This window comes from Leptodactylus fuscus, chromosome 1 (genome assembly GCF_031893055.1).
Source record: "Leptodactylus fuscus isolate aLepFus1 chromosome 1, aLepFus1.hap2, whole genome shotgun sequence".
Lineage (NCBI taxonomy): Eukaryota > Metazoa > Chordata > Amphibia > Anura > Leptodactylidae > Leptodactylus > Leptodactylus fuscus.
Genome location: NC_134265.1, coordinates 96065112 through 96090350, shown reverse-complemented (window position 1 = coordinate 96090350; position 25239 = coordinate 96065112). Strand labels below are relative to the sequence as shown.

At 52.1% G+C, this 25239-nt stretch overlaps 27 non-coding genes and 3 pseudogenes across 27 annotated transcripts; all 30 read left to right on the top strand.

Annotated features, from left to right (window-relative positions):
- Positions 1-704: 704 nt before the first annotated feature.
- Positions 705-823, top strand: LOC142190225 (5S ribosomal RNA). Its single transcript, XR_012714151.1, has one exon. It is a non-coding gene; the product is annotated as a 5S ribosomal RNA (ribosomal RNA).
- A 714-nt stretch (positions 824-1537) lies between these two features.
- On the top strand, positions 1538-1656 carry LOC142189698 (5S ribosomal RNA). Its single transcript, XR_012713657.1, has one exon. It is a non-coding gene; the product is annotated as a 5S ribosomal RNA (ribosomal RNA).
- A 714-nt stretch (positions 1657-2370) lies between these two features.
- LOC142189697 (5S ribosomal RNA) lies at positions 2371-2489 on the top strand. Its single transcript, XR_012713656.1, has one exon. It is a non-coding gene; the product is annotated as a 5S ribosomal RNA (ribosomal RNA).
- A 714-nt stretch (positions 2490-3203) lies between these two features.
- On the top strand, positions 3204-3322 carry LOC142189696 (5S ribosomal RNA). Its single transcript, XR_012713655.1, has one exon. It is a non-coding gene; the product is annotated as a 5S ribosomal RNA (ribosomal RNA).
- Positions 3323-4037: 715 nt separating this feature from the next.
- On the top strand, positions 4038-4156 carry LOC142189795 (5S ribosomal RNA). Its single transcript, XR_012713749.1, has one exon. It is a non-coding gene; the product is annotated as a 5S ribosomal RNA (ribosomal RNA).
- Positions 4157-4870: 714 nt separating this feature from the next.
- On the top strand, positions 4871-4989 carry LOC142189695 (5S ribosomal RNA). Its single transcript, XR_012713654.1, has one exon. It is a non-coding gene; the product is annotated as a 5S ribosomal RNA (ribosomal RNA).
- Positions 4990-5703: 714 nt separating this feature from the next.
- Positions 5704-5822, top strand: LOC142191084 (5S ribosomal RNA). Its single transcript, XR_012714698.1, has one exon. It is a non-coding gene; the product is annotated as a 5S ribosomal RNA (ribosomal RNA).
- Positions 5823-6537: 715 nt separating this feature from the next.
- On the top strand, positions 6538-6656 carry LOC142189693 (5S ribosomal RNA). The gene has a single exon (XR_012713652.1). It is a non-coding gene; the product is annotated as a 5S ribosomal RNA (ribosomal RNA).
- Positions 6657-7370: 714 nt separating this feature from the next.
- Positions 7371-7489, top strand: LOC142190283 (5S ribosomal RNA). Its single transcript, XR_012714205.1, has one exon. It is a non-coding gene; the product is annotated as a 5S ribosomal RNA (ribosomal RNA).
- A 714-nt stretch (positions 7490-8203) lies between these two features.
- On the top strand, positions 8204-8322 carry LOC142190275 (5S ribosomal RNA). The gene has a single exon (XR_012714197.1). It is a non-coding gene; the product is annotated as a 5S ribosomal RNA (ribosomal RNA).
- Positions 8323-9037: 715 nt separating this feature from the next.
- LOC142190219 (5S ribosomal RNA) lies at positions 9038-9156 on the top strand. The gene has a single exon (XR_012714145.1). It is a non-coding gene; the product is annotated as a 5S ribosomal RNA (ribosomal RNA).
- A 714-nt stretch (positions 9157-9870) lies between these two features.
- On the top strand, positions 9871-9989 carry LOC142190282 (5S ribosomal RNA). The gene has a single exon (XR_012714204.1). It is a non-coding gene; the product is annotated as a 5S ribosomal RNA (ribosomal RNA).
- Positions 9990-10703: 714 nt separating this feature from the next.
- Positions 10704-10822, top strand: LOC142190273 (5S ribosomal RNA). Its single transcript, XR_012714195.1, has one exon. It is a non-coding gene; the product is annotated as a 5S ribosomal RNA (ribosomal RNA).
- Positions 10823-11537: 715 nt separating this feature from the next.
- LOC142190218 (5S ribosomal RNA) lies at positions 11538-11656 on the top strand. The gene has a single exon (XR_012714144.1). It is a non-coding gene; the product is annotated as a 5S ribosomal RNA (ribosomal RNA).
- A 714-nt stretch (positions 11657-12370) lies between these two features.
- Positions 12371-12489, top strand: LOC142190281 (5S ribosomal RNA). The gene has a single exon (XR_012714203.1). It is a non-coding gene; the product is annotated as a 5S ribosomal RNA (ribosomal RNA).
- Positions 12490-13203: 714 nt separating this feature from the next.
- Positions 13204-13322, top strand: LOC142190272 (5S ribosomal RNA). Its single transcript, XR_012714194.1, has one exon. It is a non-coding gene; the product is annotated as a 5S ribosomal RNA (ribosomal RNA).
- Positions 13323-14037: 715 nt separating this feature from the next.
- Positions 14038-14156, top strand: LOC142190280 (5S ribosomal RNA). The gene has a single exon (XR_012714202.1). It is a non-coding gene; the product is annotated as a 5S ribosomal RNA (ribosomal RNA).
- Positions 14157-14870: 714 nt separating this feature from the next.
- On the top strand, positions 14871-14979 carry LOC142190412 (5S ribosomal RNA; annotated as a pseudogene).
- A 714-nt stretch (positions 14980-15693) lies between these two features.
- LOC142190411 (5S ribosomal RNA) lies at positions 15694-15802 on the top strand (annotated as a pseudogene).
- A 714-nt stretch (positions 15803-16516) lies between these two features.
- On the top strand, positions 16517-16635 carry LOC142190241 (5S ribosomal RNA). Its single transcript, XR_012714166.1, has one exon. It is a non-coding gene; the product is annotated as a 5S ribosomal RNA (ribosomal RNA).
- A 714-nt stretch (positions 16636-17349) lies between these two features.
- Positions 17350-17468, top strand: LOC142189692 (5S ribosomal RNA). The gene has a single exon (XR_012713651.1). It is a non-coding gene; the product is annotated as a 5S ribosomal RNA (ribosomal RNA).
- A 714-nt stretch (positions 17469-18182) lies between these two features.
- On the top strand, positions 18183-18301 carry LOC142191066 (5S ribosomal RNA). The gene has a single exon (XR_012714681.1). It is a non-coding gene; the product is annotated as a 5S ribosomal RNA (ribosomal RNA).
- Positions 18302-19015: 714 nt separating this feature from the next.
- Positions 19016-19134, top strand: LOC142189691 (5S ribosomal RNA). The gene has a single exon (XR_012713650.1). It is a non-coding gene; the product is annotated as a 5S ribosomal RNA (ribosomal RNA).
- A 714-nt stretch (positions 19135-19848) lies between these two features.
- LOC142190224 (5S ribosomal RNA) lies at positions 19849-19967 on the top strand. Its single transcript, XR_012714150.1, has one exon. It is a non-coding gene; the product is annotated as a 5S ribosomal RNA (ribosomal RNA).
- Positions 19968-20681: 714 nt separating this feature from the next.
- On the top strand, positions 20682-20800 carry LOC142189690 (5S ribosomal RNA). Its single transcript, XR_012713649.1, has one exon. It is a non-coding gene; the product is annotated as a 5S ribosomal RNA (ribosomal RNA).
- A 714-nt stretch (positions 20801-21514) lies between these two features.
- LOC142191053 (5S ribosomal RNA) lies at positions 21515-21633 on the top strand. The gene has a single exon (XR_012714670.1). It is a non-coding gene; the product is annotated as a 5S ribosomal RNA (ribosomal RNA).
- Positions 21634-22347: 714 nt separating this feature from the next.
- On the top strand, positions 22348-22466 carry LOC142189689 (5S ribosomal RNA). The gene has a single exon (XR_012713648.1). It is a non-coding gene; the product is annotated as a 5S ribosomal RNA (ribosomal RNA).
- Positions 22467-23181: 715 nt separating this feature from the next.
- Positions 23182-23300, top strand: LOC142189794 (5S ribosomal RNA). Its single transcript, XR_012713748.1, has one exon. It is a non-coding gene; the product is annotated as a 5S ribosomal RNA (ribosomal RNA).
- A 714-nt stretch (positions 23301-24014) lies between these two features.
- LOC142190404 (5S ribosomal RNA) lies at positions 24015-24123 on the top strand (annotated as a pseudogene).
- Positions 24124-24837: 714 nt separating this feature from the next.
- Positions 24838-24956, top strand: LOC142190598 (5S ribosomal RNA). The gene has a single exon (XR_012714284.1). It is a non-coding gene; the product is annotated as a 5S ribosomal RNA (ribosomal RNA).
- The last annotated feature ends 283 nt before the right edge of the window (positions 24957-25239 follow it).

The following is a 25239-nucleotide window of genomic DNA, read 5'->3' as shown; positions in this document are numbered from 1 at the left end:
CTCACTTCCACCAGCAGGGGTCACTCTCCTCTATGCCATTTTTACATTCACTTTTTACACTGCACACTTGCTTCTTTTACATTCGCTTTCTCTCTTGCACTCTTTAGGCCTTGCAAAATCCTAGTATTCTCAGTCTTACCGCTATCACTCTTAGCAGCCGCAGCGGGCGTGGTGGCCACCAGCGTTGTGGCTTTTTACTTTTAATAATAGCAGGCTTCATTTCCATAGTATCTGGGCCTCCCGCCGGGCTGGAAGCCATAGCTAGTAACCTGCAGACCAATTTACAGGGCAACACAGGCTGAACATCTTTGCAGACAACGGGCCCTAAGAAAAGAGAAGCTGACTGAAAAGCAGCTTCGCTTCCAGGCACGGGCAACCATCTCAACTTCTTCCTTAGCCGACTCCTGGACAATGGGCTCTGGTCCAGCTTGCTCTTTCTTTCACCCCCGGGATGGTTTCTTAGCCCTGCGCAGACCTTGCGCCCAGCCCTTTTGAAAGAGGGCGGCTGTGGCCTGTGACTGGTTGCTGAACAACACCTGTGGGTATAAGGGCCGCCCCCAGCTCTTGCACTGCTCCTGTTGGAGTATGAAGTTCCCTTAAGAGAAGGCAAAAAGTGAAGAAAAAGGTCTAGCGTGAAGTAGTGCAAAGAGCTGCCAGCAGCCAGGCTGCAAAGTAGAAGAGGAGTAAGTGAGAAGCCTGTCTCTGCCTACGGCCACACCACTCTCAATACGCCCGATCTCGTCTGATCTCGGAAGCTAAGCAGGGTCGTGCCTGGTTAGTACTTGGATGGGAGACCGCCTGGGAATACCAGGTGCTGTAGGCTTTTGCTTTTCCTCACTTCCACCAGCAGGGTCACTCTCCTCTATGCCATTTTTACATTCACTTTTTACACTGCACACTTGCTTCTTTTACATTCGCTTTCTCTCTTGCACTCTTTAGGCCTTGCAAAATCCTAGTATTCTCAGTCTTACCGCTATCACTCTTAGCAGCCGCAGCGGGCGTGGTGGCCACCAGCGTTGTGGCTTTTTACTTTTAATAATAGCAGGCTTCATTTCCATAGTATCTGGGCCTCCCGCCGGGCTGGAAGCCATAGCTAGTAACCTGCAGACCAATTTACAGGCCAACACAGGCTGAACATCTTTGCAGACAACGCGCCCTAAGAAAAGAGAAGCTGACTGAAAAGCAGCTTCGCTTCCAGGCACGGGCAACCATCTCAACTTCTTCCTTAGCCGACTCCTGGACAATGGGCTCTGGTCCAGCTTGCTCTTTCTTTCACCCCCGGGATGGTTTCTTAGCCCTGCGCAGACCTTGCGCCCAGCCCTTTTGAAAGAGGGCGGCTGCGGCCTGTGACTGGTTGCTGAACAACACCTGTGGGTATAAGGGCCTCCCCCCAGCTCTTGTACTGCTCCTGTTGGAGTATGAAGTTCCCTTAAGAGAAGGCAAAAAGTGAAGAAAAAGGTCTAGCGTGAAGTAGTGCAAAGAGCTGCCAGCAGCCAGGCTGCAAAGTAGAAGAGGAGTAAGTGAGAAGCCTGTCTCTGCCTACGGCCACACCACCCTGAACACGCCCGATCTCGTCTGATCTCGGAAGCTAAGCAGGGTCGGGCCTGGTTAGTACTTGGATGGGAGACCGCCTGGGAATACCAGGTGCTGTAGGCTTTTGCTTTTCCTCACTTCCACCAGCAGGGGTCACTCTCCTCTATGCCATTTTTACATTCACTTTTTACACTGCACACTTGCTTCTTTTACATTCGCTTTCTCTCTTGCACTCTTTAGGCCTTGCAAAATCCTAGTATTCTCAGTCTTACCGCTATCACTCTTAGCAGCCGCAGCGGGCGTGGTGGCCACCAGCGTTGTGGCTTTTTACTTTTAATAATAGCAGGCTTCATTTCCATAGTATCTGGGCCTCCCGCCGGGCTGGAAGCCATAGCTAGTAACCTGCAGACCAATTTACAGGGCAACACAGGCTGAACATCTTTGCAGACAACGTGCCCTAAGAAAAGAGAAGCTGACTGAAAAGCAGCTTCGCTTCCAGGCACGGGCAACCATCTCAACTTCTTCCTTAGCCGACTCCTGGACAATGGGCTCTGGTCCAGCTTGCTCTTTCTTTCACCCCCGGGATGGTTTCTTAGCCCTGCGCAGACCTTGCGCCCAGCCCTTTTGAAAGAGGGCGGCTGCGGCCTGTGACTGGTTGCTGAACAACACCTGTGGGTATAAGGGCCGCCCCCAGCTCTTGCACTGCTCCTGTTGGAGTATGAAGTTCCCTTAAGAGAAGGCAAAAAGTGAAGAAAAAGGTCTAGCGTGAAGTAGTGCAAAGAGCTGCCAGCAGCCAGGCTGCAAAGTAGAAGAGGAGTAAGTGAGAAGTTTGTCTCCGCCTACGGCCACACCACCCTGAACACGCCCGATCTCGTCTGATCTCGGAAGCTAAGCAGGGTCGGGCCTGGTTAGTACTTGGATGGGAGACCGCCTGGGAATACCAGGTGCTGTAGGCTTTTGCTTTTCCTCACTTCCACCAGCAGGGGTCACTCTCCTCTATGCCATTTTTACATTCACTTTTTACACTGCACACTTGCTTCTTTTACATTCGCTTTCTCTCTTGCACTCTTTAGGCCTTGCAAAATCCTAGTATTCTCAGTCTTACCGCTATCACTCTTAGCAGCCGCAGCGGGCGTGGTGGCCACCAGCGTTGTGGCTTTTTACTTTTAATAATAGCAGGCTTCATTTCCATAGTATCTGGGCCTCCCGCCGGGCTGGAAGCCATAGCTAGTAACCTGCAGACCAATTTACAGGGCAACACAGGCTGAACATCTTTGCAGACAACGTGCCCTAAGAAAAGAGAAGCTGACTGAAAAGCAGCTTCGCTTCCAGGCACGGGCAACCATCTCAACTTCTTCCTTAGCCGACTCCTGGACAATGGGCTCTGGTCCAGCTTGCTCTTTCTTTCACCCCCGGGATGGTTTCTTAGCCCTGCGCAGACCTTGCGCCCAGCCCTTTTGAAAGAGGGCGGCTGCGGCCTGTGACTGGTTGCTGAACAACACCTGTGGGTATAAGGGCCGCCCCCAGCTCTTGCACTGCTCCTGTTGGAGTATGAAGTTCCCTTAAGAGAAGGCAAAAAGTGAAGAAAAAGGTCTAGCGTGAAGTAGTGCAAAGGGCTGCCAGCAGCCAGGCTGCAAAGTAGAAGAGGAGTAAGTGAGAAGCCTGTCTCTGCCTACGGCCACACCACCCTGAACACGCCCGATCTCGTCTGATCTCGGAAGCTAAGCAGGGTCGGGCCTGGTTAGTACTTGGATGGGAGACCGCCTGGGAATACCAGGTGCTGTAGGCTTTTGCTTTTCCTCACTTCCACCAGCAGGGGTCACTCTCCTCTATGCCATTTTTACATTCAATTTTTACACTGCACACTTGCTTCTTTTACATTCGCTTTCTCTCTTGCACTCTTTAGGCCTTGCAAAATCCTAGTATTCTCAGTCTTACCGCTATCACTCTTAGCAGCCGCAGCGGGCGTGGTGGCCACCAGCGTTGTGGCTTTTTACTTTTAATAATAGCAGGCTTCATTTCCATAGTATCTGGGCCTCCCGCCGGGCTGGAAGCCATAGCTAGTAACCTGCAGACCAATTTACAGGGCAACACAGGCTGAACATCTTTGCAGACAACGCGCCCTAAGAAAAGAGAAGCTGACTGAAAAGCAGCTTCGCTTCCAGGCACGGGCAACCATCTCAACTTCTTCCTTAGCCGACTACTGGACAATGGGCTCTGGTCCAGCTTGCTCTTTCTTTCACCCCCGGGATGGTTTCTTAGCCCTGCGCAGACCTTGCGCCCAGCCCTTTTGAAAGAGGGCGGCTGCGGCCTGTGACTGGTTGCTGAACAACACCTGTGGGTATAAGGGCCGCCCCCCAGCTCTTGCACTGCTCCTGTTGGAGTATGAAGTTCCCTTAAGAGAAGGCAAAAAGTGAAGAAGAAGGTCTAGCGTGAAGTAGTGCAAAGAGCTGCCAGCAGCCAGGCTGCAAAGTAGAAGAGGAGTAAGTGAGAAGCCTGTCTCTGCCTACGGCCACACCACCCTGAACACGCCTGATCTCGTCTGATCTCGGAAGCTAAGCAGGGTCGGGCCTGGTTAGTACTTGGATGGGAGACCGCCTGGGAATACCAGGTGCTGTAGGCTTTTGCTTTTCCTCACTTCCACCAGCAGGGGTCACTCTCCTCTATGCCATTTTTACATTCACTTTTTACACTGCACACTTGCTTCTTTTACATTCGCTTTCTCTCTTGCACTCTTTAGGCCTTGCAAAATCCTAGTATTCTCAGTCTTACCGCTATCACTCTTAGCAGCCGCAGCGGGCGTGGTGGCCACCAGCGTTGTGGCTTTTTACTTTTAATAATAGCAGGCTTCATTTCCATAGTATCTGGGCCTCCCGCCGGGCTGGAAGCCATAGCTAGTAACCTGCAGACCAATTTACAGGGCAACACAGGCTGAACATCTTTGCAGACAACGTGCCCTAAGAAAAGAGAAGCTGACTGAAAAGCAGCTTCGCTTCCAGGCACGGGCAACCATCTCAACTTCTTCCTTAGCCGACTCCTGGACAATGGGCTCTGGTCCAGCTTGCTCTTTCTTTCACCCCCGGGATGGTTTCTTAGCCCTGCGCAGACCTTGCGCCCAGCCCTTTTGAAAGAGGGCGGCTGCGGCCTGTGACTGGTTGCTGAACAACACCTGTGGGTATAAGGGCCGCCCCCAGCTCTTGCACTGCTCCTGTTGGAGTATGAAGTTCCCTTAAGAGAAGGCAAAAAGTGAAGAAAAAGGTCTAGCGTGAAGTAGTGCAAAGAGCTGCCAGCAGCCAGGCTGCAAAGTAGAAGAGGAGTAAGTGAGAAGTTTGTCTCCGCCTACGGCCACACCACCCTGAACACGCCCGATCTCGTCTGATCTCGGAAGCTAAGCAGGGTCGGGCCTGGTTAGTACTTGGATGGGAGACCGCCTGGGAATACCAGGTGCTGTAGGCTTTTGCTTTTCCTCACTTCCACCAGCAGGGGTCACTCTCCTCTATGCCATTTTTACATTCACTTTTTACACTGCACACTTGCTTCTTTTACATTCGCTTTCTCTCTTGCACTTTTTAGGCCTTGCAAAATCCTAGTATTCTCAGTCTTACCGCTATCACTCTTAGCAGCCGCAGCGGGTGTGGTGGCCACCAGCGTTGTGGCTTTTTACTTTTAATAATAGCAGGCTTCATTTCCATAGTATCTGGGCCTCCCGCCGGGCTGGAAGCCATAGCTAGTAACCTGCAGACCAATTTACAGGGCAACACAGGCTGAACATCTTTGCAGACAACGTGCCCTAAGAAAAGAGAAGCTGACTGAAAAGCAGCTTCGCTTCCAGGCACGGGCAACCATCTCAACTTCTTCCTTAGCCGACTCCTGGACAATGGGCTCTGGTCCAGCTTGCTCTTTCTTTCACCCCCGGGATGGTTTCTTAGCCCTGCGCAGACCTTGCGCCCAGCCCTTTTGAAAGAGGGCGGCTGCGGCCTGTGACTGGTTGCTGAACAACACCTGTGGGTATAAGGGCCGCCCCCAGCTCTTGCACTGCTCCTGTTGGAGTATGAAGTTCCCTTAAGAGAAGGCAAAAAGTGAAGAAAAAGGTCTAGCGTGAAGTAGTGCAAAGGGCTGCCAGCAGCCAGGCTGCAAAGTAGAAGAGGAGTAAGTGAGAAGCCTGTCTCTGCCTACGGCCACACCACCCTGAACACACCCGATCTCGTCTGATCTCGGAAGCTAAGCAGGGTCGGGCCTGGTTAGTACTTGGATGGGAGACCGCCTGGGAATACCAGGTGCTGTAGGCTTTTGCTTTTCCTCACTTCCACCAGCAGGGGTCACTCTCCTCTATGCCATTTTTACATTCACTTTTTACACTGCACACTTGCTTCTTTTACATTCGCTTTCTCTCTTGCACTCTTTAGGCCTTGCAAAATCCTAGTATTCTCAGTCTTACCGCTATCACTCTTAGCAGCCGCAGCGGGCGTGGTGGCCACCAGCGTTGTGGCTTTTTACTTTTAATAATAGCAGGCTTCATTTCCATAGTATCTGGGCCTCCCGCCGGGCTGGAAGCCATAGCTAGTAACCTGCAGACCAATTTACAGGGCAACACAGGCTGAACATCTTTGCAGACAACGCGCCCTAAGAAAAGAGAAGCTGACTGAAAAGCAGCTTCGCTTCCAGGCACGGGCAACCATCTCAACTTCTTCCTTAGCCGACTACTGGACAATGGGCTCTGGTCCAGCTTGCTCTTTCTTTCACCCCCGGGATGGTTTCTTAGCCCTGCGCAGACCTTGCGCCCAGCCCTTTTGAAAGAGGGCGGCTGCGGCCTGTGACTGGTTGCTGAACAACACCTGTGGGTATAAGGGCCGCCCCCCAGCTCTTGCACTGCTCCTGTTGGAGTATGAAGTTCCCTTAAGAGAAGGCAAAAAGTGAAGAAGAAGGTCTAGCGTGAAGTAGTGCAAAGAGCTGCCAGCAGCCAGGCTGCAAAGTATTTGAGGAGTAAGTGAGAAGCCTGTCTCTGCCTACGGCCACACCACCCTGAACACGCCCGATCTCGTCTGATCTCGGAAGCTAAGCAGGGTCGGGCCTGGTTAGTACTTGGATGGGAGACCGCCTGGGAATACCAGGTGCTGTAGGCTTTTGCTTTTCCTCACTTCCACCAGCAGGGGTCACTCTCCTCTATGCCATTTTTACATTCACTTTTTACACTGCACACTTGCTTCTTTTACATTCGCTTTCTCTCTTGCACTCTTTAGGCCTTGCAAAATCCTAGTATTCTCAGTCTTACCGCTATCACTCTTAGCAGCGGCAGCGGGCGTGGTGGCCACCAGCGTTGTGGCTTTTTACTTTTAATAATAGCAGGCTTCATTTCCATAGTATCTGGGCCTCCCGCCGGGCTGGAAGCCATAGCTAGTAACCTGCAGACCAATTTACAGGGCAACACAGGCTGAACATCTTTTCAGACAACGTGCCCTAAGAAAAGAGAAGCTGACTGAAAAGCAGCTTCGCTTCCAGGCACGGGCAACCATCTCAACTTCTTCCTTAGCCGACTCCTGGACAATGGGCTCTGGTCCAGCTTGCTCTTTCTTTCACCCCCGGGATGGTTTCTTAGCCCTGCGCAGACCTTGCGCCCAGCCCTTTTGAAAGAGGGCGGCTGCGGCCTGTGACTGGTTGCTGAACAACACCTGTGGGTATAAGGGCCGCCCCCAGCTCTTGCACTGCTCCTGTTGGAGTATGAAATTCCCTTAAGAGAAGGCAAAAAGTGAAGAAAAAGGTCTAGCGTGAAGTAGTGCAAAGGGCTGCCAGCAGCCAGGCTGCAAAGTAGAAGAGGAGTAAGTGAGAAGTCTGTCTCTGCCTACGGCCACACCACCCTGAACACGCCCGATCTTGTCTGATCTCGGAAGCTAAGCAGCGTCGGGCCTGGTTAGTACTTGGATGGGAGACCGCCTGGGAATACCAGGTGCTGTAGGATTTTGCTTTTCCTCACTTCCACCAGCAGGGGTCACTCTCCTCTATGCCATTTTTACATTCACTTTTTACACTGCACACTTGCTTCTTTTACATTCGCTTTCTCTCTTGCACTCTTTAGGCCTTGCAAAATCCTAGTATTCTCAGTCTTACCGCTATCACTCTTAGCAGCCGCAGCGGGCGTGGTGGCCACCAGCGTTGTGGCTTTTTTCTTTTAATAATAGCAGGCTTCATTTCCATAGTATCTGGGCCTCCCGCCGGGCTGGAAGCCATAGCTCGTAACCTGCAGACCAATTTACAGGGCAACACAGGCTGAACATCTTTGCAGACAACGCGCCCTAAGAAAAGAGAAGCTGACTGAAAAGCAGCTTCGCTTCCAGGCACGGGCAACCATCTCAACTTCTTCCTTAGCCGACTACTGGACAATGGGCTCTGGTCCAGCTTGCTCTTTCTTTCACCCCCGGGATGGTTTCTTAGCCCTGCGCAGACCTTGCGCCCAGCCCTTTTGAAAGAGGGCGGCTGCGGCCTGTGACTGGTTGCTGAACAACACCTGTGGGTATAAGGGCCGCCCCCAGCTCTCGCACTGCTCCTGTTGGAGTATGAAGTTCCCTTAAGAGAAGGCAAAAAGTGAAGAAAAAGGTCTAGCGTGAAGTAGTGCAAAGGGCTGCCAGCAGCCAGGCTGCAAAGTAGAAGAGGAGTAAGTGAGAAGCCTGTCTCTGCCTACAGCCACACCACCCTGAACACGCCCTTTCTCGTCTGATCTCGGAAGCTAAGCAGGGTCGGGCCTGGTTAGTACTTGGATGGGAGACCGCCTGGGAATACCAGGTGCTGTAGGCTTTTGCTTTTCCTCACTTCCACCAGCAGGGGTCACTCTCCTCTATGCCATTTTTACATTCACTTTTTACACTGCACACTTGCTTCTTTTACATTCGCTTTCTCTCTTGCACTCTTTAGGCCTTGCAAAATCCTAGTATTCTCAGTCTTACCGCTATCACTCTTAGCAGCCGCAGCGGGCGTGGTGGCCACCAGCGTTGTGGCTTTTTACTTTTAATAATAGCAGGCTTCATTTCCATAGTATCTGGGCCTCCCGCCGGGCTGGAAGCCATAGCTAGTAACCTGCAGACCAATTTACAGGGCAACACAGGCTGAACATCTTTGCAGACAACGCGCCCTAAGAAAAGAGAAGCTGACTGAAAAGCAGCTTCGCTTCCAGGCACGGGCAACCATCTCAACTTCTTCCTTAGCCGACTACTGGACAATGGGCTCTGGTCCAGCTTGCTCTTTCTTTCACCCCCGGGATGGTTTCTTAGCCCTGCGCAGACCTTGCGCCCAGCCCTTTTGAAAGAGGGCGGCTGCGGCCTGTGACTGGTTGCTGAACAACACCTGTGGGTATAAGGGCCGCCCCCCAGCTCTTGCACTGCTCCTGTTGGAGTATGAAGTTCCCTTAAGAGAAGGCAAAAAGTGAAGAAAAAGGTCTAGCGTGAAGTAGTGCAAAGAGCTGCCAGCAGCCAGGCTGCAAAGTAGAAGAGGAGTAAGTGAGAAGCCTGTCTCTGCCTACGGCCACACCACCCTGAACACGCCCGATCTCGTCTGATCTCGGAAGCTAAGTAGGCGCGGGCCTGGTTAGTACCTGGATGGGAGACCGCCTGGGAATACCAGGTGCTGTAGGCTTTTGCTTTTCCTCACTTCCACCAGCAGGGGTCACTCTCCTCTATGCCATTTTTACATTCACTTTTTACACTGCACACTTGCTTCTTTTACATTCGCTTTCTCTCTTGCACTCTTTAGGCCTTGCAAAATCCTAGTATTCTCAGTCTTACCGCTATCACTCTTAGCAGCGGCAGCGGGCGTGGTGGCCACCAGCGTTGTGGCTTTTTACTTTTAATAATAGCAGGCTTCATTTCCATAGTATCTGGGCCTCCCGCCGGGCTGGAAGCCATAGCTAGTAACCTGCAGACCAATTTACAGGGCAACACAGGCTGAACATCTTTTCAGACAACGTGCCCTAAGAAAAGAGAAGCTGACTGAAAAGCAGCTTCGCTTCCAGGCACGGGCAACCATCTCAACTTCTTCCTTAGCCGACTCCTGGACAATGGGCTCTGGTCCAGCTTGCTCTTTCTTTCACCCCCGGGATGGTTTCTTAGCCCTGCGCAGACCTTGCGCCCAGCCCTTTTGAAAGAGGGCGGCTGCGGCCTGTGACTGGTTGCTGAACAACACCTGTGGGTATAAGGGCCGCCCCCAGCTCTTGCACTGCTCCTGTTGGAGTATGAAATTCCCTTAAGAGAAGGCAAAAAGTGAAGAAAAAGGTCTAGCGTGAAGTAGTGCAAAGGGCTGCCAGCAGCCAGGCTGCAAAGTAGAAGAGGAGTAAGTGAGAAGTCTGTCTCTGCCTACGGCCACACCACCCTGAACACGCCCGATCTTGTCTGATCTCGGAAGCTAAGCAGCGTCGGGCCTGGTTAGTACTTGGATGGGAGACCGCCTGGGAATACCAGGTGCTGTAGGATTTTGCTTTTCCTCACTTCCACCAGCAGGGGTCACTCTCCTCTATGCCATTTTTACATTCACTTTTTACACTGCACACTTGCTTCTTTTACATTCGCTTTCTCTCTTGCACTCTTTAGGCCTTGCAAAATCCTAGTATTCTCAGTCTTACCGCTATCACTCTTAGCAGCCGCAGCGGGCGTGGTGGCCACCAGCGTTGTGGCTTTTTTCTTTTAATAATAGCAGGCTTCATTTCCATAGTATCTGGGCCTCCCGCCGGGCTGGAAGCCATAGCTCGTAACCTGCAGACCAATTTACAGGGCAACACAGGCTGAACATCTTTGCAGACAACGCGCCCTAAGAAAAGAGAAGCTGACTGAAAAGCAGCTTCGCTTCCAGGCACGGGCAACCATCTCAACTTCTTCCTTAGCCGACTACTGGACAATGGGCTCTGGTCCAGCTTGCTCTTTCTTTCACCCCCGGGATGGTTTCTTAGCCCTGCGCAGACCTTGCGCCCAGCCCTTTTGAAAGAGGGCGGCTGCGGCCTGTGACTGGTTGCTGAACAACACCTGTGGGTATAAGGGCCGCCCCCAGCTCTCGCACTGCTCCTGTTGGAGTATGAAGTTCCCTTAAGAGAAGGCAAAAAGTGAAGAAAAAGGTCTAGCGTGAAGTAGTGCAAAGGGCTGCCAGCAGCCAGGCTGCAAAGTAGAAGAGGAGTAAGTGAGAAGCCTGTCTCTGCCTACAGCCACACCACCCTGAACACGCCCTTTCTCGTCTGATCTCGGAAGCTAAGCAGGGTCGGGCCTGGTTAGTACTTGGATGGGAGACCGCCTGGGAATACCAGGTGCTGTAGGCTTTTGCTTTTCCTCACTTCCACCAGCAGGGGTCACTCTCCTCTATGCCATTTTTACATTCACTTTTTACACTGCACACTTGCTTCTTTTACATTCGCTTTCTCTCTTGCACTCTTTAGGCCTTGCAAAATCCTAGTATTCTCAGTCTTACCGCTATCACTCTTAGCAGCCGCAGCGGGCGTGGTGGCCACCAGCGTTCTGGCTTTTTACTTTTAATAATAGCAGGCTTCATTTCCATAGTATCTGGGCCTCCCGCCGGGCTGGAAGCCATAGCTAGTAACCTGCAGACCAATTTACAGGGCAACACAGGCTGAACATCTTTGCAGACAACGCGCCCTAAGAAAAGAGAAGCTGACTGAAAAGCAGCTTCGCTTCCAGGCACGGGCAACCATCTCAACTTCTTCCTTAGCCGACTACTGGACAATGGGCTCTGGTCCAGCTTGCTCTTTCTTTCACCCCCGGGATGGTTTCTTAGCCCTGCGCAGACCTTGCGCCCAGCCCTTTTGAAAGAGGGCGGCTGCGGCCTGTGACTGGTTGCTGAACAACACCTGTGGGTATAAGGGCCGCCCCCCAGCTCTTGCACTGCTCCTGTTGGAGTATGAAGTTCCCTTAAGAGAAGGCAAAAAGTGAAGAAAAAGGTCTAGCGTGAAGTAGTGCAAAGAGCTGCCAGCAGCCAGGCTGCAAAGTAGAAGAGGAGTAAGTGAGAAGCCTGTCTCTGCCTACGGCCACACCACCCTGAACACGCCCGATCTCGTCTGATCTCGGAAGCTAAGTAGGCGCGGGCCTGGTTAGTACCTGGATGGGAGACCGCCTGGGAATACCAGGTGCTGTAGGCTTTTGCTTTTCCTCACTTCCACCAGCAGGGGTCACTCTCCTCTATGCCATTTTTACATTCACTTTTTACACTGCACACTTGCTTCTGTTACATTCGCTTTCTCTCTTGCACTCTTTAGGCCTTGCAAAATCCTAGTATTCTCAGTCTTACCGCTATCACTCTTAGCAGCGGCAGCGGGCGTGGTGGCCACCAGCGTTGTGGCTTTTTACTTTTAATAATAGCAGGCTTCATTTCCATAGTATCTGGGCCTCCCGCCGGGCTGGAAGCCATAGCTAGTAACCTGCAGACCAATTTACAGGGCAACACAGGCTGAACATCTTTTCAGACAACGTGCCCTAAGAAAAGAGAAGCTGACTGAAAAGCAGCTTCGCTTCCAGGCACGGGCAACCATCTCAACTTCTTCCTTAGCCGACTCCTGGACAATGGGCTCTGGTCCAGCTTGCTCTTTCTTTCACCCCCGGGATGGTTTCTTAGCCCTGCGCAGACCTTGCGCCCAGCCCTTTTGAAAGAGGGCGGCTGCGGCCTGTGACTGGTTGCTGAACAACACCTGTGGGTATAAGGGCCGCCCCCAGCTCTTGCACTGCTCCTGTTGGAGTATGAAATTCCCTTAAGAGAAGGCAAAAAGTGAAGAAAAAGGTCTAGCGTGAAGTAGTGCAAAGGGCTGCCAGCAGCCAGGCTGCAAAGTAGAAGAGGAGTAAGTGAGAAGTCTGTCTCTGCCTACGGCCACACCACCCTGAACACGCCCGATCTTGTCTGATCTCGGAAGCTAAGCAGCGTCGGGCCTGGTTAGTACTTGGATGGGAGACCGCCTGGGAATACCAGGTGCTGTAGGATTTTGCTTTTCCTCACTTCCACCAGCAGGGGTCACTCTCCTCTATGCCATTTTTACATTCACTTTTTACACTGCACACTTGCTTCTTTTACATTCGCTTTCTCTCTTGCACTCTTTAGGCCTTGCAAAATCCTAGTATTCTCAGTCTTACCGCTATCACTCTTAGCAGCCGCAGCGGGCGTGGTGGCCACCAGCGTTGTGGCTTTTTTCTTTTAATAATAGCAGGCTTCATTTCCATAGTATCTGGGCCTCCCGCCGGGCTGGAAGCCATAGCTCGTAACCTGCAGACCAATTTACAGGGCAACACAGGCTGAACATCTTTGCAGACAACGCGCCCTAAGAAAAGAGAAGCTGACTGAAAAGCAGCTTCGCTTCCAGGCACGGGCAACCATCTCAACTTCTTCCTTAGCCGACTACTGGACAATGGGCTCTGGTCCAGCTTGCTCTTTCTTTCACCCCCGGGATGGTTTCTTAGCCCTGCGCAGACCTTGCGCCCAGCCCTTTTGAAAGAGGGCGGCTGCGGCCTGTGACTGGTTGCTGAACAACACCTGTGGGTATAAGGGCCGCCCCCAGCTCTCGCACTGCTCCTGTTGGAGTATGAAGTTCCCTTAAGAGAAGGCAAAAAGTGAAGAAAAAGGTCTAGCGTGAAGTAGTGCAAAGGGCTGCCAGCAGCCAGGCTGCAAAGTAGAAGAGGAGTAAGTGAGAAGCCTGTCTCTGCCTACAGCCACACCACCCTGAACACGCCCTTTCTCGTCTGATCTCGGAAGCTAAGCAGGGTCGGGCCTGGTTAGTACTTGGATGGGAGACCGCCTGGGAATACCAGGTGCTGTAGGCTTTTGCTTTTCCTCACTTCCACCAGCAGGGGTCACTCTCCTCTATGCCATTTTTACATTCACTTTTTACACTGCACACTTGCTTCTTTTACATTCGCTTTCTCTCTTGCACTCTTTAGGCCTTGCAAAATCCTAGTATTCTCAGTCTTACCGCTATCACTCTTAGCAGCCGCAGCGGGCGTGGTGGCCACCAGCGTTCTGGCTTTTTACTTTTAATAATAGCAGGCTTCATTTCCATAGTATCTGGGCCTCCCGCCGGGCTGGAAGCCATAGCTAGTAACCTGCAGACCAATTTACAGGGCAACACAGGCTGAACATCTTTGCAGACAACGCGCCCTAAGAAAAGAGAAGCTGACTGAAAAGCAGCTTCGCTTCCAGGCACGGGCAACCATCTCAACTTCTTCCTTAGCCGACTACTGGACAATGGGCTCTGGTCCAGCTTGCTCTTTCTTTCACCCCCGGGATGGTTTCTTAGCCCTGCGCAGACCTTGCGCCCAGCCCTTTTGAAAGAGGGCGGCTGCGGCCTGTGACTGGTTGCTGAACAACACCTGTGGGTATAAGGGCCGCCCCCCAGCTCTTGCACTGCTCCTGTTGGAGTATGAAGTTCCCTTAAGAGAAGGCAAAAAGTGAAGAAAAAGGTCTAGCGTGAAGTAGTGCAAAGAGCTGCCAGCAGCCAGGCTGCAAAGTAGAAGAGGAGTAAGTGAGAAGTCTGTCTCTGCCTACGGCCACACCACCCTGAACACGCCCGATCTTGTCTGATCTCGGAAGCTAAGCAGCGTCGGGCCTGGTTAGTACTTGGATGGGAGACCGCCTGGGAATACCAGGTGCTGTAGGATTTTGCTTTTCCTCACTTCCACCAGCAGGGGTCACTCTCCTCTATGCCATTTTTACATTCACTTTTTACACTGCACACTTGCTTCTGTTACATTCGCTTTCTCTCTTGCACTCTTTAGGCCTTGCAAAATCCTAGTATTCTCAGTCTTACCGCTATCACTCTTAGCAGCCGCAGCGGGCGTGGTGGCCACCAGCGTTGTGGCTTTTTACTTTTAATAATAGCAGGCTTCATTTCCATAGTATCTGGGCCTCCCGCCGGGCTGGAAGCCATAGCTAGTAACCTGCAGACCAATTTACAGGGCAACACAGGCTGAACATCTTTGCAGACAACGTGCCTTAAGAAAAGAGAAGCTGACTGAAAAGCAGCTTCGCTTCCAGGCACGGGCAACCATCTCAACTTCTTCCTTAGCCGACTCCTGGACAATGGGCTCTGGTCCAGCTTGCTCTTTCTTTCACCCCCGGGATGGTTTCTTAGCCCTGCGCAGACCTTGCGCCCAGCCCTTTTGAAAGAGGGCGGCTGCGGCCTGTGACTGGTTGCTGAACAACACCTGTGGGTATAAGGGCCGCCCCCAGCTCTTGCACTGCTCCTGTTGGAGTATGAAGTTCCCTTAAGAGAAGGCAAAAAGTGAAGAAAAAGGTCTAGCGTGAAGTAGTGCAAAGAGCTGCCAGCAGCCAGGCTGCAAAGTAGAAGAGGAGTAAGTGAGAAGCCTGTCTCTGCCTAGGGCCACACCACCCTGAACACGCCCGATCTCGGAAGCTAAGCAGGGTCGGGCCTGGTTAGTACTTGGATGGGAGACCGCCTGGGAATACCAGGTGCTGTAGGCTTTTGCTTTTCCTCACTTCCACCAGCAGGGGTCACTCTCCTCTATGCCATTTTTACATTCACTTTTTACACTGCACACTTGCTTCTTTTACATTCGCTTTCTCTCTTGCACTCTTTAGGCCTTGCAAAATCCTAGTATTCTCAGTCTTACCGCTATCACTCTTAGCAGCCGCAGCGGGCGTGGTGGCCACCAGCGTTGTGGCTTTTTACTTTTAATAATAGCAGGCTTCATTTCCATAGTATCTGGGCCTCCCGCCGGGCTGGAAGCCATAGCTAGTAACCTGCAGACCAATTTACAGGGCAACACAGGCTGAACATCTTTGCAGACAACGGGCCCTAAGAAAAGAGAAGCTGACTGAAAAGCAGCTTCGCTTCCAGGCACGGGCAACCATCTCAACTTCTTCCTTAGCCGACTCCTGGACAATGGGCTCTGGTCCAGCTTGCTCTTTCTTTCACCCCCGGGATGGTTTCTTAGCCCTGCGCAGACCTTGCGCCCAGCCCTTTTGAAAGAGGGCGGCTGCGGCCTGTGACTGGTTGCTGAACAACACCTGTGGGTATAAGGGCCGCCCCCAGCTCTTGCACTGCTCCTGTTGGAGTATGAAGTTCCCTTAAGAGAAGGCAAAAAGTGAAGAAAAAGGTCTAGCGTGAAGTAGTGCAAAGAGCTGCCAGCAGCCAGGCTGCAAAGTAGAAGAGGAGTAAGTGAGAAGCCTGTCTCTGCCTAGGGCCACACCACCCTGAACACGCCCGATCTCGGAAGCTAAGCAGGGTCGGGCCTGGTTAGTACTTGGATGGGAGACCGCCTGGGAATACCAGGTGCTGTAGGCTTTTGCTTTTCCTCACTTCCACCAGCAGGGGTCACTCTCCTCTATGCCATTTTTACATTCACTTTTTACACTGCACACTTGCTTCTTTTACATTCGCTTTCTCTCTTGCACTCTTTAGGCCTTGCAAAATCCTAGTATTCTCAGTCTTACTGCTATCACTCTTAGCAGCCGCAGCGGGCGTGGTGGCCACCAGCGTTGTGGCTTTTTACTTTTAATAATAGCAGGCTTCATTTCCATAGTATCTGGGCCTCCCGCCGGGCTGGAAGCCATAGCTAGTAACCTGCAGACCAATTTACAGGGCAACACAGGCTGAACATCTTTGCAGACAACGGGCCCTAAGAAAAGAGAAGCTGACTGAAAAGCAGCTTCGCTTCCAGGCACGGGCAACCATCTCAACTTCTTCCTTAGCCGACTCCTGGACAATGGGCTCTGGTCCAGCTTGCTCTTTCTTTCACCCCCGGGATGGTTTCTTAGCCCTGCGCAGACCTTGCGCCCAGCCCTTTTGAAAGAGGGCGGCTGTGGCCTGTGACTGGTTGCTGAACAACACCTGTGGGTATAAGGGCCGCCCCCAGCTCTTGCACTGCTCCTGTTGGAGTATGAAGTTCCCTTAAGAGAAGGCAAAAAGTGAAGAAAAAGGTCTAGCGTGAAGTAGTGCAAAGAGCTGCCAGCAGCCAGGCTGCAAAGTAGAAGAGGAGTAAGTGAGAAGCCTGTCTCTGCCTACGGCCACACCACTCTCAACACGCCCGATCTCGTCTGATCTCGGAAGCTAAGCAGGGTCGTGCCTGGTTAGTACTTGGATGGGAGACCGCCTGGGAATACCAGGTGCTGTAGGCTTTTGCTTTTCCTCACTTCCACCAGCAGGGTCACTCTCCTCTATGCCATTTTTACATTCACTTTTTACACTGCACACTTGCTTCTTTTACATTCGCTTTCTCTCTTGCACTCTTTAGGCCTTGCAAAATCCTAGTATTCTCAGTCTTACCGCTATCACTCTTAGCAGCCGCAGCGGGCGTGGTGGCCACCAGCGTTGTGGCTTTTTACTTTTAATAATAGCAGGCTTCATTTCCATAGTATCTGGGCCTCCCGCCGGGCTGGAAGCCATAGCTAGTAACCTGCAGACCAATTTACAGGGCAACACAGGCTGAACATCTTTGCAGACAACGCGCCCTAAGAAAAGAGAAGCTGACTGAAAAGCAGCTTCGCTTCCAGGCACGGGCAACCATCTCAACTTCTTCCTTAGCCGACTCCTGGACAATGGGCTCTGGTCCAGCTTGCTCTTTCTTTCACCCCCGGGATGGTTTCTTAGCCCTGCGCAGACCTTGCGCCCAGCCCTTTTGAAAGAGGGCAGCTGCGGCCTGTGACTGGTTGCTGAACAACACCTGTGGGTATAAGGGCCTCCCCCCAGCTCTTGTACTGCTCCTGTTGGAGTATGAAGTTCCCTTAAGAGAAGGCGAAAAGTGAAGAAAAAGGTCTAGCGTGAAGTAGTGCAAAGAGCTGCCAGCAGCCAGGCTGCAAAGTAGAAGAGGAGTAAGTGAGAAGCCTGTCTCTGCCTACGGCCACACCACCCTGAACACGCCCGATCTCGTCTGATCTCGGAAGCTAAGCAGGGTCGGGCCTGGTTAGTACTTGGATGGGAGACCGCCTGGGAATACCAGGTGCTGTAGGCTTTTGCTTTTCCTCACTTCCACCAGCAGGGGTCACTCTCCTCTATGCCATTTTTACATTCACTTTTTACACTGCACACTTGCTTCTTTTACATTCGCTTTCTCTCTTGCACTCTTTAGGCCTTGCAAAATCCTAGTATTCTCAGTCTTACCGCTATCACTCTTAGCAGCCGCAGCGGGCGTGGTGGCCACCAGCGTTGTGGCTTTTTACTTTTAATAATAGCAGGCTTCATTTCCATAGTATCTGGGCCTCCCGCCGGGCTGGAAGCCATAGCTAGTAACCTGCAGACCAATTTACAGGGCAACACAGGCTGAACATCTTTGCAGACAACGTGCCCTAAGAAAAGAGAAGCTGACTGAAAAGCAGCTTCGCTTCCAGGCACGGGCAACCATCTCAACTTCTTCCTTAGCCGACTCCTGGACAATGGGCTCTGGTCCAGCTTGCTCTTTCTTTCACCCCCGGGATGGTTTCTTAGCCCTGCGCAGACCTTGCGCCCAGCCCTTTTGAAAGAGGGCGGCTGCGGCCTGTGACTGGTTGCTGAACAACACCTGTGGGTATAAGGGCCGCCCCCAGCTCTTGCACTGCTCCTGTTGGAGTATGAAGTTCCCTTAAGAGAAGGCAAAAAGTGAAGAAAAAGGTCTAGCGTGAAGTAGTGCAAAGAGCTGCCAGCAGCCAGGCTGCAAAGTAGAAGAGGAGTAAGTGAGAAGTTTGTCTCCGCCTACGGCCACACCACCCTGAACACGCCCGATCTCGTCTGATCTCGGAAGCTAAGCAGGGTTGGGCCTGGTTAGTACTTGGATGGGAGACCGCCTGGGAATACCAGGTGCTGTAGGCTTTTGCTTTTCCTCACTTCCACCAGCAGGGGTCACTCTCCTCTATGCCATTTTTACATTCACTTTTTACACTGCACACTTGCTTCTTTTACATTCGCTTTCTCTCTTGCACTCTTTAGGCCTTGCAAAATCCTAGTATTCTCAGTCTTACCGCTATCACTCTTAGCAGCCGCAGCGGGCGTGGTGGCCACCAGCGTTGTGGCTTTTTACTTTTAATAATAGCAGGCTTCATTTCCATAGTATCTGGGCCTCCCGCCGGGCTGGAAGCCATAGCTAGTAACCTGCAGACCAATTTACAGGGCAACACAGGCTGAACATCTTTGCAGACAACGTGCCCTAAGAAAAGAGAAGCTGACTGAAAAGCAGCTTCGCTTCCAGGCACGGGCAACCATCTCAACTTCTTCCTTAGCCGACTCCTGGACAATGGGCTCTGGTCCAGCTTGCTCTTTCTTTCACCCCCGGGATGGTTTCTTAGCCCTGCGCAGACCTTGCGCCCAGCCCTTTTGAAAGAGGGCGGCTGCGGCCTGTGACTGGTTGCTGAACAACACCTGTGGGTATAAGGGCCGCCCCCAGCTCTTGCACTGCTCCTGTTGGAGTATGAAGTTCCCTTAAGAGAAGGCAAAAAGTGAAGAAAAAGGTCTAGCGTGAAGTAGTGCAAAGGGCTGCCAGCAGCCAGGCTGCAAAGTAGAAGAGGAGTAAGTGAGAAGCCTGTCTCTGCCTACGGCCACACCACCCTGAACACGCCCGATCTCGTCTGATCTCGGAAGCTAAGCAGGGTCGGGCCTGGTTAGTACTTGGATGGGAGACCGCCTGGGAATACCAGGTGCTGTAGGCTTTTGCTTTTCCTCACTTCCACCAGCAGGGGTCACTCTCCTCTATGCCATTTTTACATTCAATTTTTACACTGCACACTTGCTTCTTTTACATTCGCTTTCTCTCTTGCACTCTTTAGGCCTTGCAAAATCCTAGTATTCTCAGTCTTACCGCTATCACTCTTAGCAGCCGCAGCGGGCGTGGTGGCCACCAGCGTTGTGGCTTTTTACTTTTAATAATAGCAGGCTTCATTTCCATAGTATCTGGGCCTCCCGCCGGGCTGGAAGCCATAGCTAGTAACCTGCAGACCAATTTACAGGGCAACACAGGCTGAACATCTTTGCAGACAACGGGCCCTAAGAAAAGAGAAGCTGACTGAAAAGCAGCTTCGCTTCCAGGCACGGGCAACCATCTCAACTTCTTCCTTAGCCGACTCCTGGACAATGGGCTCTGGTCCAGCTTGCTCTTTCTTTCACCCCCGGGATGGTTTCTTAGCCCTGCGCAGACCTTGCGCCCAGCCCTTTTGAAAGAGGGCGGCTGTGGCCTGTGACTGGTTGCTGAACAACACCTGTGGGTATAAGGGCCGCCCCCAGCTCTTGCACTGCTCCTGTTGGAGTATGAAGTTCCCTTAAGAGAAGGCAAAAAGTGAAGAAAAAGGTCTAGCGTGAAGTAGTGCAAAGAGCTGCCAGCAGCCAGGCTGCAAAGTAGAAGAGGAGTAAGTGAGAAGCCTGTCTCTGCCTACGGCCACACCACTCTCAATACGCCCGATCTCGTCTGATCTCGGAAGCTAAGCAGGGTCGTGCCTGGTTAGTACTTGGATGGGAGACCGCCTGGGAATACCAGGTGCTGTAGGCTTTTGCTTTTCCTCACTTCCACCAGCAGGGTCACTCTCCTCTATGCCATTTTTACATTCACTTTTTACACTGCACACTTGCTTCTTTTACATTCGCTTTCTCTCTTGCACTCTTTAGGCCTTGCAAAATCCTAGTATTCTCAGTCTTACCGCTATCACTCTTAGCAGCCGCAGCGGGCGTGGTGGCCACCAGCGTTGTGGCTTTTTACTTTTAATAATAGCAGGCTTCATTTCCATAGTATCTGGGCCTCCCGCCGGGCTGGAAGCCATAGCTAGTAACCTGCAGACCAATTTACAGGCCAACACAGGCTGAACATCTTTGCAGACAACGCGCCCTAAGAAAAGAGAAGCTGACTGAAAAGCAGCTTCGCTTCCAGGCACGGGCAACCATCTCAACTTCTTCCTTAGCCGACTCCTGGACAATGGGCTCTGGTCCAGCTTGCTCTTTCTTTCACCCCCGGGATGGTTTCTTAGCCCTGCGCAGACCTTGCGCCCAGCCCTTTTGAAAGAGGGCGGCTGCGGCCTGTGACTGGTTGCTGAACAACACCTGTGGGTATAAGGGCCTCCCCCCAGCTCTTGTACTGCTCCTGTTGGAGTATGAAGTTCCCTTAAGAGAAGGCGAAAAGTGAAGAAAAAGGTCTAGCGTGAAGTAGTGCAAAGAGCTGCCAGCAGCCAGGCTGCAAAGTAGAAGAGGAGTAAGTGAGAAGCCTGTCTCTGCCTACGGCCACACCACCCTGAACACGCCCGATCTCGTCTGATCTCGGAAGCTAAGCAGGGTCGGGCCTGGTTAGTACTTGGATGGGAGACCGCCTGGGAATACCAGGTGCTGTAGGCTTTTGCTTTTCCTCACTTCCACCAGCAGGGGTCACTCTCCTCTATGCCATTTTTACATTCACTTTTTACACTGCACACTTGCTTCTTTTACATTCGCTTTCTCTCTTGCACTCTTTAGGCCTTGCAAAATCCTAGTATTCTCAGTCTTACCGCTATCACTCTTAGCAGCCGCAGCGGGCGTGGTGGCCACCAGCGTTGTGGCTTTTTACTTTTAATAATAGCAGGCTTCATTTCCATAGTATCTGGGCCTCCCGCCGGGCTGGAAGCCATAGCTAGTAACCTGCAGACCAATTTACAGGGCAACACAGGCTGAACATCTTTGCAGACAACGTGCCCTAAGAAAAGAGAAGCTGACTGAAAAGCAGCTTCGCTTCCAGGCACGGGCAACCATCTCAACTTCTTCCTTAGCCGACTCCTGGACAATGGGCTCTGGTCCAGCTTGCTCTTTCTTTCACCCCCGGGATGGTTTCTTAGCCCTGCGCAGACCTTGCGCCCAGCCCTTTTGAAAGAGGGCGGCTGCGGCCTGTGACTGGTTGCTGAACAACACCTGTGGGTATAAGGGCCGCCCCCAGCTCTTGCACTGCTCCTGTTGGAGTATGAAGTTCCCTTAAGAGAAGGCAAAAAGTGAAGAAAAAGGTCTAGCGTGAAGTAGTGCAAAGAGCTGCCAGCAGCCAGGCTGCAAAGTAGAAGAGGAGTAAGTGAGAAGTTTGTCTCCGCCTACGGCCACACCACCCTGAACACGCCCGATCTCGTCTGATCTCGGAAGCTAAGCAGGGTTGGGCCTGGTTAGTACTTGGATGGGAGACCGCCTGGGAATACCAGGTGCTGTAGGCTTTTGCTTTTCCTCACTTCCACCAGCAGGGGTCACTCTCCTCTATGCCATTTTTACATTCACTTTTTACACTGCACACTTGCTTCTTTTACATTCGCTTTCTCTCTTGCACTCTTTAGGCCTTGCAAAATCCTAGTATTCTCAGTCTTACCGCTATCACTCTTAGCAGCCGCAGCGGGCGTGGTGGCCACCAGCGTTGTGGCTTTTTACTTTTAATAATAGCAGGCTTCATTTCCATAGTATCTGGGCCTCCCGCCGGGCTGGAAGCCATAGCTAGTAACCTGCAGACCAATTTACAGGGCAACACAGGCTGAACATCTTTGCAGACAACGTGCCCTAAGAAAAGAGAAGCTGACTGAAAAGCAGCTTCGCTTCCAGGCACGGGCAACCATCTCAACTTCTTCCTTAGCCGACTCCTGGACAATGGGCTCTGGTCCAGCTTGCTCTTTCTTTCACCCCCGGGATGGTTTCTTAGCCCTGCGCAGACCTTGCGCCCAGCCCTTTTGAAAGAGGGCGGCTGCGGCCTGTGACTGGTTGCTGAACAACACCTGTGGGTATAAGGGCCGCCCCCAGCTCTTGCACTGCTCCTGTTGGAGTATGAAGTTCCCTTAAGAGAAGGCAAAAAGTGAAGAAAAAGGTCTAGCGTGAAGTAGTGCAAAGGGCTGCCAGCAGCCAGGCTGCAAAGTAGAAGAGGAGTAAGTGAGAAGCCTGTCTCTGCCTACGGCCACACCACCCTGAACACGCCCGATCTCGTCTGATCTCGGAAGCTAAGCAGGGTCGGGCCTGGTTAGTACTTGGATGGGAGACCGCCTGGGAATACCAGGTGCTGTAGGCTTTTGCTTTTCCTCACTTCCACCAGCAGGGGTCACTCTCCTCTATGCCATTTTTACATTCAATTTTTACACTGCACACTTGCTTCTTTTACATTCGCTTTCTCTCTTGCACTCTTTAGGCCTTGCAAAATCCTAGTATTCTCAGTCTTACCGCTATCACTCTTAGCAGCCGCAGCGGGCGTGGTGGCCACCAGCGTTGTGGCTTTTTACTTTTAATAATAGCAGGCTTCATTTCCATAGTATCTGGGCCTCCCGCCGGGCTGGAAGCCATAGCTAGTAACCTGCAGACCAATTTACAGGGCAACACAGGCTGAACATCTTTGCAGACAACGCGCCCTAAGAAAAGAGAAGCTGACTGAAAAGCAGCTTCGCTTCCAGGCACGGGCAACCATCTCAACTTCTTCCTTAGCCGACTACTGGACAATGGGCTCTGGTCCAGCTTGCTCTTTCTTTCACCCCCGGGATGGTTTCTTAGCCCTGCGCAGACCTTGCGCCCAGCCCTTTTGAAAGAGGGCGGCTGCGGCCTGTGACTGGTTGCTGAACAACACCTGTGGGTATAAGGGCCGCCCCCCAGCTCTTGCACTGCTCCTGTTGGAGTATGAAGTTCCCTTAAGAGAAGGCAAAAAGTGAAGAAGAAGGTCTAGCGTGAAGTAGTGCAAAGAGCTGCCAGCAGCCAGGCTGCAAAGTAGAAGAGGAGTAAGTGAGAAGCCTGTCTCTGCCTACGGCCACACCACCCTGAACACGCCTGATCTCGTCTGATCTCGGAAGCTAAGCAGGGTCGGGCCTGGTTAGTACTTGGATGGGAGACCGCCTGGGAATACCAGGTGCTGTAGGCTTTTGCTTTTCCTCACTTCCACCAGCAGGGGTCACTCTCCTCTATGCCATTTTTACATTCACTTTTTACACTGCACACTTGCTTCTTTTACATTCGCTTTCTCTCTTGCACTCTTTAGGCCTTGCAAAATCCTAGTATTCTCAGTCTTACCGCTATCACTCTTAGCAGCCGCAGCGGGCGTGGTGGCCACCAGCGTTGTGGCTTTTTACTTTTAATAATAGCAGGCTTCATTTCCATAGTATCTGGGCCTCCCGCCGGGCTGGAAGCCATAGCTAGTAACCTGCAGACCAATTTACAGGGCAACACAGGCTGAACATCTTTGCAGACAACGTGCCCTAAGAAAAGAGAAGCTGACTGAAAAGCAGCTTCGCTTCCAGGCACGGGCAACCATCTCAACTTCTTCCTTAGCCGACTCCTGGACAATGGGCTCTGGTCCAGCTTGCTCTTTCTTTCACCCCCGGGATGGTTTCTTAGCCCTGCGCAGACCTTGCGCCCAGCCCTTTTGAAAGAGGGCGGCTGCGGCCTGTGACTGGTTGCTGAACAACACCTGTGGGTATAAGGGCCGCCCCCAGCTCTTGCACTGCTCCTGTTGGAGTATGAAGTTCCCTTAAGAGAAGGCAAAAAGTGAAGAAAAAGGTCTAGCGTGAAGTAGTGCAAAGAGCTGCCAGCAGCCAGGCTGCAAAGTAGAAGAGGAGTAAGTGAGAAGTTTGTCTCCGCCTACGGCCACACCACCCTGAACACGCCTGATCTCGGAAGCTAAGCAGGGTCGGGCCTGGTTAGTACTTGGATGGGAGACCGCCTGGGAATACCAGGTGCTGTAGGCTTTTGCTTTTCCTCACTTCCACCAGCAGGGGTCACTCTCCTCTATGCCATTTTTACATTCACTTTTTACACTGCACACTTGCTTCTTTTACATTCGCTTTCTCTCTTGCACTTTTTAGGCCTTGCAAAATCCTAGTATTCTCAGTCTTACCGCTATCACTCTTAGCAGCCGCAGCGGGTGTGGTGGCCACCAGCGTTGTGGCTTTTTACTTTTAATAATAGCAGGCTTCATTTCCATAGTATCTGGGCCTCCCGCCGGGCTGGAAGCCATAGCTAGTAACCTGCAGACCAATTTACAGGGCAACACAGGCTGAACATCTTTGCAGACAACGTGCCCTAAGAAAAGAGAAGCTGACTGAAAAGCAGCTTCGCTTCCAGGCACGGGCAACCATCTCAACTTCTTCCTTAGCCGACTCCTGGACAATGGGCTCTGGTCCAGCTTGCTCTTTCTTTCACCCCCGGGATGGTTTCTTAGCCCTGCGCAGACCTTGCGCCCAGCCCTTTTGAAAGAGGGCGGCTGCGGCCTGTGACTGGTTGCTGAACAACACCTGTGGGTATAAGGGCCGCCCCCAGCTCTTGCACTGCTCCTGTTGGAGTATGAAGTTCCCTTAAGAGAAGGCAAAAAGTGAAGAAAAAGGTCTAGCGTGAAGTAGTGCAAAGGGCTGCCAGCAGCCAGGCTGCAAAGTAGAAGAGGAGTAAGTGAGAAGCCTGTCTCTGCCTACGGCCACACCACCCTGAACACACCCGATCTCGTCTGATCTCGGAAGCTAAGCAGGGTCGGGCCTGGTTAGTACTTGGATGGGAGACCGCCTGGGAATACCAGGTGCTGTAGGCTTTTGCTTTTCCTCACTTCCACCAGCAGGGGTCACTCTCCTCTATGCCATTTTTACATTCACTTTTTACACTGCACACTTGCTTCTTTTACATTCGCTTTCTCTCTTGCACTCTTTAGGCCTTGCAAAATCCTAGTATTCTCAGTCTTACCGCTATCACTCTTAGCAGCCGCAGCGGGCGTGGTGGCCACCAGCGTTGTGGCTTTTTACTTTTAATAATAGCAGGCTTCATTTCCATAGTATCTGGGCCTCCCGCCGGGCTGGAAGCCATAGCTAGTAACCTGC